Source organism: Tenebrio molitor, chromosome 9 (assembly GCF_963966145.1).
Source record: "Tenebrio molitor chromosome 9, icTenMoli1.1, whole genome shotgun sequence".
Taxonomy (NCBI): Eukaryota; Metazoa; Arthropoda; class Insecta; order Coleoptera; family Tenebrionidae; genus Tenebrio; species Tenebrio molitor.
Window position 1 is genome coordinate 4,612,896 of NC_091054.1, and position 12,689 is coordinate 4,625,584.

Here is a 12,689-nt window from a genome sequence, read left to right on the forward strand (position 1 = left end):
TCTAGCCAAAAAAACCGTTATATAAAACACGTTCAAAATTATCGCAGCACAGCAACTACTGCCTGTATCTTTTTTTTTTTTGAATTATTATTCAATACTGACATTTGGTGGGGTGAAGGGAAATAACTAGACAATAAGATAATGCATTAATTGGATATTGAAAAAAAAGTTTTTTTTTATATTTCTCTTATAATTCCATTTACAATAAGGAAGAATACTTATAGGAAAAAATATCGAGTCGTGCGATAATTTTAAACAGGAGTTTATAATAGCTATTTATGTAACCAGTTAGGAAATGCGTTATTTTGTGTAACGAGTGGAATATTTGCGGGACGAGCGCAGCGAGATCCCGCAAAATCACACGAGTTACACAAAATTGCATTTCCTAAAGTGTTACATACAAGATTTTTTCTAATTTTGACAAAAAAAAGTTTCTTCAAACGTTAAACGAAGTAATGAATTTCATTAATAATAAATTATTATTGTGTTAAAATATCAAGTAGGTAAGTAGGCACGGTTATTTTGCTTAAAAACAAAAAATATGACAATGTCAAATTGATGATACAATAAATTTTTCCTAACCAGTTAGGAAAGATTTTACTTTTCGTAACCAGTTACGAAAAGTGTGACGTTTCCCAACGTCAATTAATTTTGAAAAGTGTCACTTTATATGTCAAAATTAGAAAAAGCATTTTAATTTTTTAGCCTTCTCATGACCTTCACAGTCAGGCTCATCTGACGTTTTCTTTGTTTAATCGACGAAATCATGTAATGTTTGGAACATGCATTTGCTCAATATGGAGACACAAATTGCACCGCGATGATGCTACGAATACGCAATGATGACACCTGAATCATTAGACATCTTGTTCGCGAAAATGCACTTTTGCATGTTGGGTCAAATTACATTTGGTTTTAGATTTGAAATGACACTTGTCACAAGTAAACCACCGCACAGCTTCAGGGGGAGTATGTTTGAAAAGGATGTGTCGTTTTAAAGCTCCTTTAGCTCTCGTCCTATAATCACAGTTGCAACAGTTAAACCATTCTGCTTCTTCGTCAGGTATATGTTGTTCAATTATGTGTTTGTTTAGGTTGTACTTCCGTTTTGTCGCGTAAGAACAGTGCTCACACTGAAACAACGACGCTTCTTTGTCTGATGTATGTTTAACGAGTATGTGTGCCTTTAGTTTTGATTCTTGATTTGTCGTAAAGCGGCATTTATCACACTTAAACCATTGCATGTCTTCTTCGGAAAGATGCTGTTTTGAGTGTTTCAACAAATTAGATTTGGTTTTAGATTTGTACTGACACTTGTCACAAGAAAACCATTGCACAGCTTCAGAGGGGGTATGTTTGACAGACATGTGTCGTTTTAAAGATGCTTTATTCTTCGTTTTGTAATCACAGTTGAAACAGTAAAACCATTCTGCTTCTTCATCAGATTTATGTCGAGTTATGTGATGTTTTAAAGAGTGTTTATATTTTGTCGTGTAAGAACACTGTTCGCAGTGAAACAACGACGCTTCTTTGTTTGGTGCATGTATAACGAGTGCGTGTGTCTTTACATATGATTTGTCCTTTGCCATAAAGCTGCATTTATCACACTTGAACCATTGGACGTCTTCTTTGGCAAGATGTTGTTTTGAATGTTCACTTTCCTTGTGACGCTTTAAAACTTGTCCGTATTTTGTTTCAAAATCACATTCTTCACACTGGAACCACTCAACATCCAGGTGCTTTGCAATTTGATGTTTTTTTAAACCTGCTGCTTGGATTGTCATAAAGGAACAACATTCGCATTGGTACCACTTTTCATCACTAAAAAATACTCCACCTATTTTGTTGAATACTTCTTTAGTATTTACACATGAAGCGTCCAAGTGTTTGATCCACACTAGGACTGAATACGTTTCAAACGAGCACTTTTGACAAACGTAGCTATTTAGTACGGTGTCCTTTTTCGGTAGATCTTGCAAACTGTCAATTTTCTTTTTGTGATATTCTCCGACATGTTGATTGAAAATTATTACAAGATCAGTTTCAAAATCGCAGTCTTTGCAGTAGTACTTTTCTAAATCATTTGTTTTGCAACTAAATGATTTAAGAGGCAAATGGTTACGTTTCGTGTGATTTATCATGAAAAAAGGTGATTTGGTCATGGGACATCTGTCGCAGTTGTGAATTATTCCACAGCCACATTTTGAGGTGCTCTCAGGACAATTCAAATTTGGCATTTTGATGTTACAATCTGAAAAAGCGATTTCATTTCACTACAAAAAAACTAATCACAATAACAACAAAATATACAACAAGCCGTAACTGATCTATTTGTCACTTTTGATTTGTTATATCTAGTAGGTACAGGCACGACTTTATTATTATTTAGTTGCAACATGCTCTATATTTTATTTTTGATAATTACGAAATATTTTAAATACAAGGTGTCTCAGAAATAAGTACATTAGGTAATTTTAACCTGTGACAGTTCTCGTCAAGAACAACAAAATTGTTATGTACCATTTTTTCGAAATATAATTTTCATTTCAGTATTTTGCCGCTCTCCCTCCATAAATTAACGAGCTGTCTAGTTACGAGTACCTACTCGCATTTTCAGTGACTGTGACCGTGAAATAATAGTTTTTGTAAAATCGGCGCAAAACATTGTGTTTTTAGAATAAAGTTTTTTCCCTCCGCGGTCGAGGTAGACACAAGAGGATTACATTTTTAGTTAGTTTTGTCCGACTCCACACGGCAGGTGTTGACGTGTTGATTCTGTGATTTAAGCTAAAATTTTGTGAAAATGGCACGTTTATTTTCGTATAGTGAATGCGTAGATATTGTGTTGGCGTATGGTGAAGCGTCTGGAGTGCTCCTCGCGCCTAGAGAATTTCCGTGCTACTTATCCCTCTATGATGCTACTTCTTTTTGTGGGGGGTACATGAAGGACTTGCTATATTAATTCGATCTCAATTGATACAATTGAAGTTTTGAGAGAACGGGTAGAAAATGCTGCCACAATTCGCAATGAGAGGAATGCTGGAAAGAGTGGAAGAATAATTTCGTCGGCGCCTTCATTATTGTATTGACAATAACGGCGGTCACTTTGAACACTTCTTGTAATGATTAGTGATTACTTTAATTACTTCGTGAGAATTTTTACGGATTAATACACTAATTTTAGGAGACATTTTGTCATTATCTTCGGTACGGGCGATTCATGAGGGCCAGTTTAAAATATTTATTAATTAAGTAATTGTTTTCATTTACTATCTACCATACGATTCTCTTTTTTCTCTTCCACCCTTATCATTATAGGTCACAGCAGTTAGCAGCTGTGCTTAAGTTAGTAAAAAACAAGTGAAAGTTTTCTTGCATTTGTTTTTTCTTCTTCGCTTATCGGCATCGACGAAGCAAGTAATCCCCCATAGGCGGGTAAGGATATTTGTGCCAAATCTTTCAATCATTTTAATTGGATAAATTCAAGGTTTAGGAAGAAAATATATTTAAATGTTGTGGCTATTAAGGAGTTTTATTAGCAGTTAAAATTAATGTACTTATTTCTGAGACATTTTGTACATAACAAATACTCACCGTTGATTTTAATACAAGAGAAAAAGAGTATTTAAATCGTTCACAGTTCCCTTTAGTTTTCAATCACATCACATGGGTTTAATCTGCAAGCATAACCAAAATTTAAAATAGCTTTCATATCGTACAGGTGTTTTTTTTTAATTTGGAGTTGAAGAATCGATTGCGAATGAACCACTCTTCTCAAAAACACTGATTTTTCGAACTGCAGATTAAAAACACAAACAACGCAAAAAGTGAGGTTAGATTTAAACAGCTGATCCGGTGGTGCGTTACTGCCTTGATAATCGACTCTTTAACGCCAAATTTGAAAAACAAAACCGTCACAACCTTGTTTGCATACCACAAGGCACAAAAAGCGATTATTATCTTCTTATTTAAAATCTATTTTTTTAAGATAAAAGTAGGTCGTAGGTGGCAGCACCATCGGCAATCACACTTGCAATTTGCATTGGGAAATTGGGCTCCTGCTTCTAGGACCTGGGACTGGGAAATCACGAATCACGTTAAAATGTTATTCACTAGCGGCTACCGGATAGTCCCCCCGGGATGCACAATTATTTTAAGTAGAGGATGGTGGGGACTTCGGCATGACATTGCGAGGGGAATTTGGTCATTGTTTACTTTACCTAAATACTTGTGGAATTTTCGCGTTTTTTCTGCCCAAACAGCCTCAGACCCTCAGAGCGTCCTCCTACATTGTTTCCCACCACTCAAACCTTGTGCAAATGAATTTTCCTGCCCTTTAGTTATAACGTGCGATCGAATAAAAAAAAATCGAGTTACCTGGATTGGGCTATTCTGGCTTTGATTGGTTCAAACCACCATTTTCGCCTACTCTGATTTTTTTCATTCGATCGCACGGTACTAGACATTGATGCGACCTTGAAACACACCAAAAGAAAAACAATGGCATTTGCGCAAGGTTTGAGTGGTGGGAAACGATGTGGGAGGGCACCCTAAGGGTGTCTGGCCAGAAAAAACGGGAAAATTCCACAAGTAGCTAAAGTAAACAATTAATTAGACATTGAGGATATTTTCTCTAGTTCATGCGACATAAAAATTATAGGTACATTACTTTGCGATTTAGAATTTACGAATTGCGTGTGGTATACAAAAACGTGTTGTTTTAATGGAAAAGTATTAAGTACATTTTTATTTGCTGAAATAATACAATACCGCCCCCGAGCACACCTCGAGGGCCGGTGGTAACAAGTTAAAAAATCATCAATAAACAATAAAAAATTCTATTTAAAAAAATTGACAGGAAAATGAGGATATTTTATAATAGCTGCAAGTTTGTACAATTAGTTATGAAAGTCATACTTTTTTTCATGAATTTGCATTTTGATTAACATTACGTGTTGTACACGATATTTTTTTGCATATTGTTGTAAGTGGAGAAATTTAGCCTAAAAGGATTTATGGAAAAAAGTAGGTATGCATTGACAATCATCTCCAAGGAGATGCAATAAAATGATGAAAAAAAGTATTACTTTCATTACGATTTTTCGCTTAAAAAAGTGCTACTTTCATTACGATATGCAAGAAACACTATTTATTTTCTACGAAAAAAGGGAAATGATAAAGCAACATTTTCGGTGTTTTTTATTGGGGGGTTTCACATTCAGTTTAGTCATTCATAATAGAAAATGAGAATTATGTATTCCAATTTCGTACATGGTGGTAAGGTAGACATTACGTAATTCGAAATTAGGATTTCCAGCATTTTTTCGGAAAGGTGCTTATTTCTCACCTTATTTGCGTTGAAATAAAACATGTTTTTCTTTTTTAGTGTCATTAACAGATAGTTTCAGGAGTGCGACTCGTTATTCCAAAACTCGAGCCAATGAAACTTGAAAAAATCGTTTAAAACTGTTTTAACTAAAAAATTGTATCAAAAATATCGGCGTAATTTGAACACATATAAGCGTTTTGATTTTTTTAGCGTTCTCACGACCTTCACAGTATTATTCTTCGTGCAAGTCTTATCTAACGTTTTCTTTGTTTAATCGACGAAATCATGTAATGTTGATATGTCTTGTGAAATTTTAAATTTCGCTTGCCTTTTGTCTAAGAGGTCATACGTCACATTCAAACCACTCGCTTGGATCATGCATTTCCTCAATATGAAGGCACAAATTGCATAGCGTGATGTTACGAATACGCAATGGCGACACCTGGACCATTAATTATCTTCTTTGGAAAGATGTCGTTTTGCGTGTTGGGTCAAATTAGATCTGGTTTTAAACTTGAAATGACACTTGTCACAACTAAACCATTGCACAGCTTCAGAAGGGGTATGTTTGAAAAGGATGTGTCGTTTTAAAGCTCCTTTCGTCCTCGTTCTATAATCACAATTGAAACAGATAAACCATTCTGCCTCTTCATCAGATTTATGTAGATTTATGTGATATTTTAGGTTGTGTTTCAGTTTTGTCGTGTAAGGACAGTGCTCACACCGAAACAACAACGCCTCGGTGTTTGGTGTGTGTTTAACGAGTGCGTGTGCCTTTAGTCTTGATTTTTGATTTGCCTTAAAGCTGCATTTATCACACTTGAACCATTGGATGTCTTCTTCAGAAAGATGTCGTGTTGAGTGTTTGGACAAATTAGATTTGCTTTTAGATTTGAAATGACACTTGTCGCAAGCGAACCATTGCACAGCTTCAGAGGGAGTATGTTTGTACAACATATGTCGTTTTAGAGCTCCTTTCGTCCTCGCCTTATAATCACAGTTGAAACAGTAAAACCATTGGGTTTCTTCATCAGATTTATGTCGAATTATGTGATGTGTTAGGTTGTATTTCAGTTTTGTCGTGTAAGAACAGTGCTCACAGTGAAACAACACGGCCTCTGTCTTTGATGTATGTTTAATGAGTAAGTGTGCCTTTAGTCTTGATTTTTGCTTTGCTTTAAAGCTGCATTTATCACAGTCGAACGATTGGATGTTTTCTTCGCAAAGATGCTGTTTTGAATGTTTGGACAAACGATATTTGGTTCTGGATTTGTACTGACACTTGTCACAAGTAAACCATTGCACAGCTTCAGATGGGGTATGTTTGAAAAACATGTGTTTTTTTAAGGATGCTTTCAACTTTGTCCTATAATCACAGTTGAAACAGTAAAACCATTCTGCTTCTTCATCAGATTTATGTCGAATCATGTGATATTTTAGACAGTCTTTCCATTTTGTTGTGTAAGAACACTGTTCGCAGTGAAACAACGACTCTTCTTTGTTTGGTGCATGTATAACGAGTGCGTGTGTCTTTACATATAATTTATCCTTTGCCATAAAGCTGCATTTATCACACTTGAACCATTGTAGGTCTTCTTTGACAAGATGTTGTCCTTTTTTCTTGTGACGCCTTAAAACTTGTTTGTATTTTGTTTCAAAATCACATTCTTTACACTGAAACCGCTTGAGATCCAGGTGCTTTGCCTTCTGATGTTTTTTTAAACCTGCATCACTACAAGATACTCTACCTATTTTCTTGAATACTTCTTTTGTATTTACACATGAAGTGTCCAAGTGTTTGATCCACACTAAGACCGAGTACGTTTCAAACAAGCACTTTTGACAAACGTAGCTTTTCACTACGGTGTCCTTTTTTGGTAGATCTTGCAAGCTGTCAATTTTCTTTTTGTGATATTCTCTGACATGTTGATTGAAAATTATTACAAATTCAGTTTTAAAATCGCAGTCTTTGCAGTAGTACTTTTCTAAATCATTTGTTTCGCAACTAAATGATTTTAGAGGCAAATGGTTACGTTTCGTGTGATTTATCGTGAAAAAAAGTGATTTGGTTACGTAAGGACATTTGTCGCAGTTGTGAATTTTTCCATGGCCACATTTTGAGGTACTCTCAGTACATTTCAAATTTGGCATTTTGATGTTACAATCTGAAAAAGCGATTTCAGTCAGTACAAAAAAAACTAATCACAATAACCACAAAATATACAAGCGTTATCTACAGCATGAGTCAACTAAAACATGTCAGTCGTATAAAATAGAAACTAAACTATAATTTGAAAAATTTTTGTGGTAAATTTAATGTGTGGTACCCTCTCATTGTATGTACGTTTTTTTAGGATTCTGTGATAACCCTGTTACGAGACATTAATTAAAACAAGACGACAAAAGAAATTGTAGAAAAATCTAACTTTTTGCATTCAGTTTCTGTTTTAGACGACTGACCTGTTTTAGCTGACTCATGCTGTATATAGTATACACCCTGTATTTGTCACTTTTGATTTGTTACATCTAGTACAGACACGACTTTATTATTATGTATTATTTAGTTGCAACATGCTCTATATTTTATTTTTGATCATTACGAGATATTTTAAATATACATAAATATAACAAATACTCACCATTGATTCCCTTTAGTTTTCAATTACGTGGGTTTAACCTGCAAGCATTACCAAAATTTAAAACAAAACGGTCATTGTTCACTTTAGCTACTTCTGGAATTTTCCCGTTTATTCTGGCTAGCCAGCCTCAGGGCGTCCCGTCCTCCTACATCGTTTTCCACCACTCAAATCTTGTGCAAATGAATCTTCCTTGCCCTTTAGTTATAGACATTGGCGCGACCTTGAAACACAACAAGAGAGGAAAAAAAGGCATTTGCACAAGGTTTGAATGGTAGGAAACGATTTAGGAAGACGCCCTGAGGCTGTCTAGCCAGAAAAAACGTGAACATTCCAGAAGTAGCTAAAGTGAACAATTACCTTTAAAACAGCAACAGCCTTCATATCGTACAGGGTGTTTTTTTTTAAATCTGACGTCGAAGACTCGATTGCGAATGAACCACTCGTCTTAAAAACACTGATTTTTTCAAACTGCAGACTAAAAACACAAACAATGGAAAAAGTGAGGTTAAATTTAAACAGCTGATCAACCACTCGTCTTAAAAAAAGACTGATTTTTCAAACTGGATGCATATTAAAAACACGCAAAAAGTGAGGTTAGAGACAGCTGATCAAAGTTTGTAATCCGGTGGTGCGTTCACAATTGACTCTTTGATGCGAAATTTAAAAAAACAGCCGTTACAACATTGTTTGCATACCACAAGGCACAAAAAGCGATTGTAACGGTAATTATACACTTTAGGTCGACAAATCTGACGCATGCGCAAATGATTGAATCTCACGCGGATTTTGCTAGCGATGTTACCATATTGTTTAATAACAATTTATTTTAAATATTTAAAGTATCTAAAAACAGACAATGCTTCATGCTGGATCCGTATATATTGAGCCCAGTTTTAAATTCACTGAATTTTGGAATTTGGGAGTTCCATTTGCGCATGCGTCAGATTTGTCGACCTAAACTGTATAATTACCATTGTAACTACTTATCCATAAATCTATAGTAAAACATCTTATAACGTATAACTTGCCTGATCAAGGTCCTACTAACTAGTGCCTAGTGCGCACGTGCAGTCGTGCACAATACCTAGCGCTATTGAGGACAGCAAAATATATAGCTATTTACCCTTTACAAAGCAAATCTTTCACAGTTTCACATCTATCAAAGACCTTCTGCAGTAGTTGTAATTATGGATGAAAATAAATATTATTTCATTGACTTTCCTAGTAATAAAAAAATGCAAGAAATTTTTAATTCGTACACAGAACGTACTTTTATATTTATTGCTAATTATGATTGTGTTAAATTTGATGAGTGTACCTCCTATGAAATCAAAACGACACGGAATTATTAATGAATTATTTCCTGGCGTTCCATCTGATGTAAATGGTGTCTTTTGATATAAAAATGGAATGTTGTACTTTTTTTAAAAGAAAAACAACCAAATAATTTTATGAGTATGGTCAATTTTGAAATGTGTTAATAGTACGAGATCCCACTGCATGATTTCTACGTTCATCTGTTTTTTAATCAAAATACAATTTTTATAGATAATTATGAGTAGAGAAATACGTTTCTGCCGGGTTGCCTATCAAAATATGGCCGCAAGTATTTTTTAATTAAAATTAAATTAATTATTTTTTTCCAAACAGTTTCGTTCACTTGTTTTTAAGATAAATTATAATTCATTTCAAAGAGACATGTGTAAAGAACTTGAAAAGTTTTGGTTGCCATTTCTCAGTTGCCAACTTCACGTCATTTTTGCTCAATTAGATAGCGTCATTTTTATTTTAACCACGCACAATGCATCCTTATCTGATGCACGGTGTGGTGCGCTAACTCTCTTTCGCTCTTATCTATCTTTAACAGTTACCCCTATTTGCGGCCACTTTTCCATAAGCAACCGTATTCCATCGTGTAGAGAAAAAAATTGGCTTTAATTTGATATATAATTTATGAGGATACGTTATGAAGTTATAAATTAAACAGAGAGGTGCATGTTTACACCCGGTTGCCAAGGGGTTGCGGCCAACTGAGAAATGGCAACCCAAACTTTTCAAGTTCTTTACACATCTCTCTTTGAAATGAATTATAATTTATGTAAAAAACAAGTGAACGAAACTGTTTGGAAAAAATTAATTAATTTAATTAAAAAATACTTGCGGCCATATTTTGATAGGCAACCCTGCAGAAACATATTTCTCTTTCATAATTATCTATAATAATGGTATTTTGATTAAAAAACAGATGAACGTAGAAATCATGCGGTGGGATCTTAGACTATAATAAAGGCTGGTCCATTCGATTCTAGTATTTTCAATATTCACTGTCCAAATGTGTTGGAACAATTGAAAAGAAAACTTGATTAAATAAACAGGCTTCATATAGTTTTGGAACTGATTAAAACTTTTTATGCAAATTAAAAAAGTTCAGTTTTGTTGACGTTGAACGTAAAAAATTGAATTATATTTTGGCTCTCGAGATATGCAACACAATATACAACCTTACAGGCAGGACTGGTAGTGACCAGAGATGCAAAGTGAGAACACAATGTTAGGTATACCTAACGTGTATTTTTAACCCAAAAAAAGTTGTCAAAACACTGATAACTTTTTTATTTCCAGACAAAAACCTCCTAGAACATTGGCGGGAGTATCAAGAGAATAAAAGAAAAATTAAAATTACACAGATAGCTGCGAATAACTGCCGTTGTAGTTTAGCGACCAAACATCCTTTCCTGCAACTAAAAAGAAACTGAAGAAATTGAAGTCCGTCACAACGGCAGTGACAAGGTCACCAGTGGTAATACCATGACCATCGCTAACAATACATGTAAGGTTTATAGAAAATGTAGAACTTTTGTATTTCAATTTCTCTCTTTCTCTCCAGGCAGCAGTGATGTCTTTGGAGAGTATTTTAACGCAATAAAATGTTTTAATCTCATTTTATATACCTACATTGCATCTGAAAAGTCCAGCAGTGGAAATGAAGAAAATGTTTTGTGAATATTATGTACATAATTGAAAATAAAATTAAGTCAATAGTTTCCGAGTTTTTTTTTTTTTTAATGCACCTAACTGATTAGTGAAAGTACATCACAATAACATCAGTGTTTTCTACGATCTACGTATATTGGCGTAATTTTTCAAAAACATCAGATTTCTCTTTTCTTGCTCAAAGTACAAAATCCTATTCACAATCTGCTTTATACTCTCCATAACACATAGAATAAATTAATCTTTCCCAAATGTTATCTCATTGATTTGTGATGGTGATCACACAAAACTTTTAAAGAAAAAAGTTCAAAGCAGCGTTGTCGAAATCTTCTGCTTTAAATTTTATGAATCACTTCCTCATGGCTGAGAGCTCAGCACGTTATCGTCAATAAACGTTAAGCACTAAACTCTCATCTTTCAAGTTGCACATTTTTATTTTTTACAGTTTTGATCACTTAAACCTGTTCTGCTGGGTTCGAGTCACCCACTGAAAAATCGTTACGAGCTCCCCAGGAACCTAATAAACAAACTGTTTCGTCACTTTTGCAACAAACTCTGTAGTCAATATCAACACTCTTTCACTTCTGCCATGCAACAAACGAACATGCAATAAGCAAGTCTGGCAATACTGACTTTGTATTTCACATTGATGGCAAAAATTCACAAAATAAAGTTCCGCCAATATGTTTCCTTTCACGTCTTTGAGCTGGTTTCGACATTAAATAAACGTAAACTTTGTATCGCACTACTAAAAAAATTTGGAACTCATCTTTCGGAAAACATTTCACGAAAAATGGGAAGAGAAAAAATATTACAAAAACCATGACATGAAATACAAAAAAAAAACAGTCAAAATCTACGATGAATTAAATAAAGTTCGCATGTCATTCCTTAAATTTAATTTTGTTAGCTGTTATGACTGTTATGAGGAATTATTTCAAGAACATGTTTTCGTAGAAGCGGCCGACGATTCCTATGACGACGTTCACCAAGTAATAAAGAAAATTGTATATTTTTTTTATTCATAGTTTACTTTCGCTATTGTTTCTTTATCGCACCGTAGATATAATAGTTCTGTTTGACGGTCTTGTTTGAAATAAAAATATACACGCCTTTGATTGTAAATCTTGAATAAACAAAATTTACAATGTTCAACACAAATAGAGTACTTCTAAAAATTAGCACCGGTAGTACTGTATTATCCAAATATTTTTGTTATGTTTTACCGCAGAACTGTTATAAATATTTCGGACGATATTTCATACCAATCAAACCATTGTCAGGGAACCGCATCATTTTCTCACATTCAGTTTTATGCTTATGCAATGGCTCAGTTTATGAATGATATTTTATCATGCAACTCATAATACCGTCATAGTTTGAGTAACAATTTCTTTATTTCCAGAAACAATGAACAGTTACTCATAATAATTTAAAGATTGAATTTGTTAACGATACGTTTTATTCCAAACTCGTGAGTATAATGGGTTGCCTACCCAGTATTTAAAATTTGTGTGAAATTCTTTACACATGAAAAATATTCAATTGACTGTAATAAAACGAACACCATTAGAACGCAATTTTAGTGATTTTAATTATTCAACTATCCCACCTCCACCCGGCGGCACGGCAATTTTGCCGGAGTACATACACTATTACGGATATTACTATCAAGTAATAGTGCAGTGCTTATCAACATAATTACCGGCGTCTTGCCTCCGCATTTT

The 12,689-nt window shown here is 34.3% G+C and overlaps 1 protein-coding gene and 1 long non-coding RNA gene across 5 annotated transcripts in view; one reads left to right on the forward strand and one right to left on the reverse strand.

The window, feature by feature from the left end:
* Positions 1-8,934, reverse strand: part of LOC138138861 (zinc finger Y-chromosomal protein-like) — a 39,388-nt gene extending 30,454 nt beyond the window's left edge. Inside the window, exons 1-6 of one of the 4 annotated variants that reach the window (XR_011162132.1) lie at positions 8,326-8,655; positions 7,969-8,006; positions 4,378-7,494; positions 4,221-4,310; positions 3,595-3,677; positions 151-2,251 (exon numbers count right to left, since the gene is read on the reverse strand). The gene's annotated coding sequence lies outside the window, so the exon portion shown is untranslated. The other 3 variants (XR_011162134.1, XR_011162133.1, XM_069058959.1) reach the window with 3 other exon arrangements.
* LOC138138870 (uncharacterized) overlaps positions 1-11,012 on the forward strand; it is a 46,589-nt gene extending 35,577 nt beyond the window's left edge. The window contains exons 3-4 of the long non-coding RNA XR_011162136.1: positions 10,591-10,798; positions 10,856-11,012. This is a non-coding gene — a long non-coding RNA (uncharacterized lncRNA). The remainder of the gene's footprint in view (positions 1-10,590; positions 10,799-10,855) is intronic.
* The last annotated feature ends 1,677 nt before the right edge of the window (positions 11,013-12,689 follow it).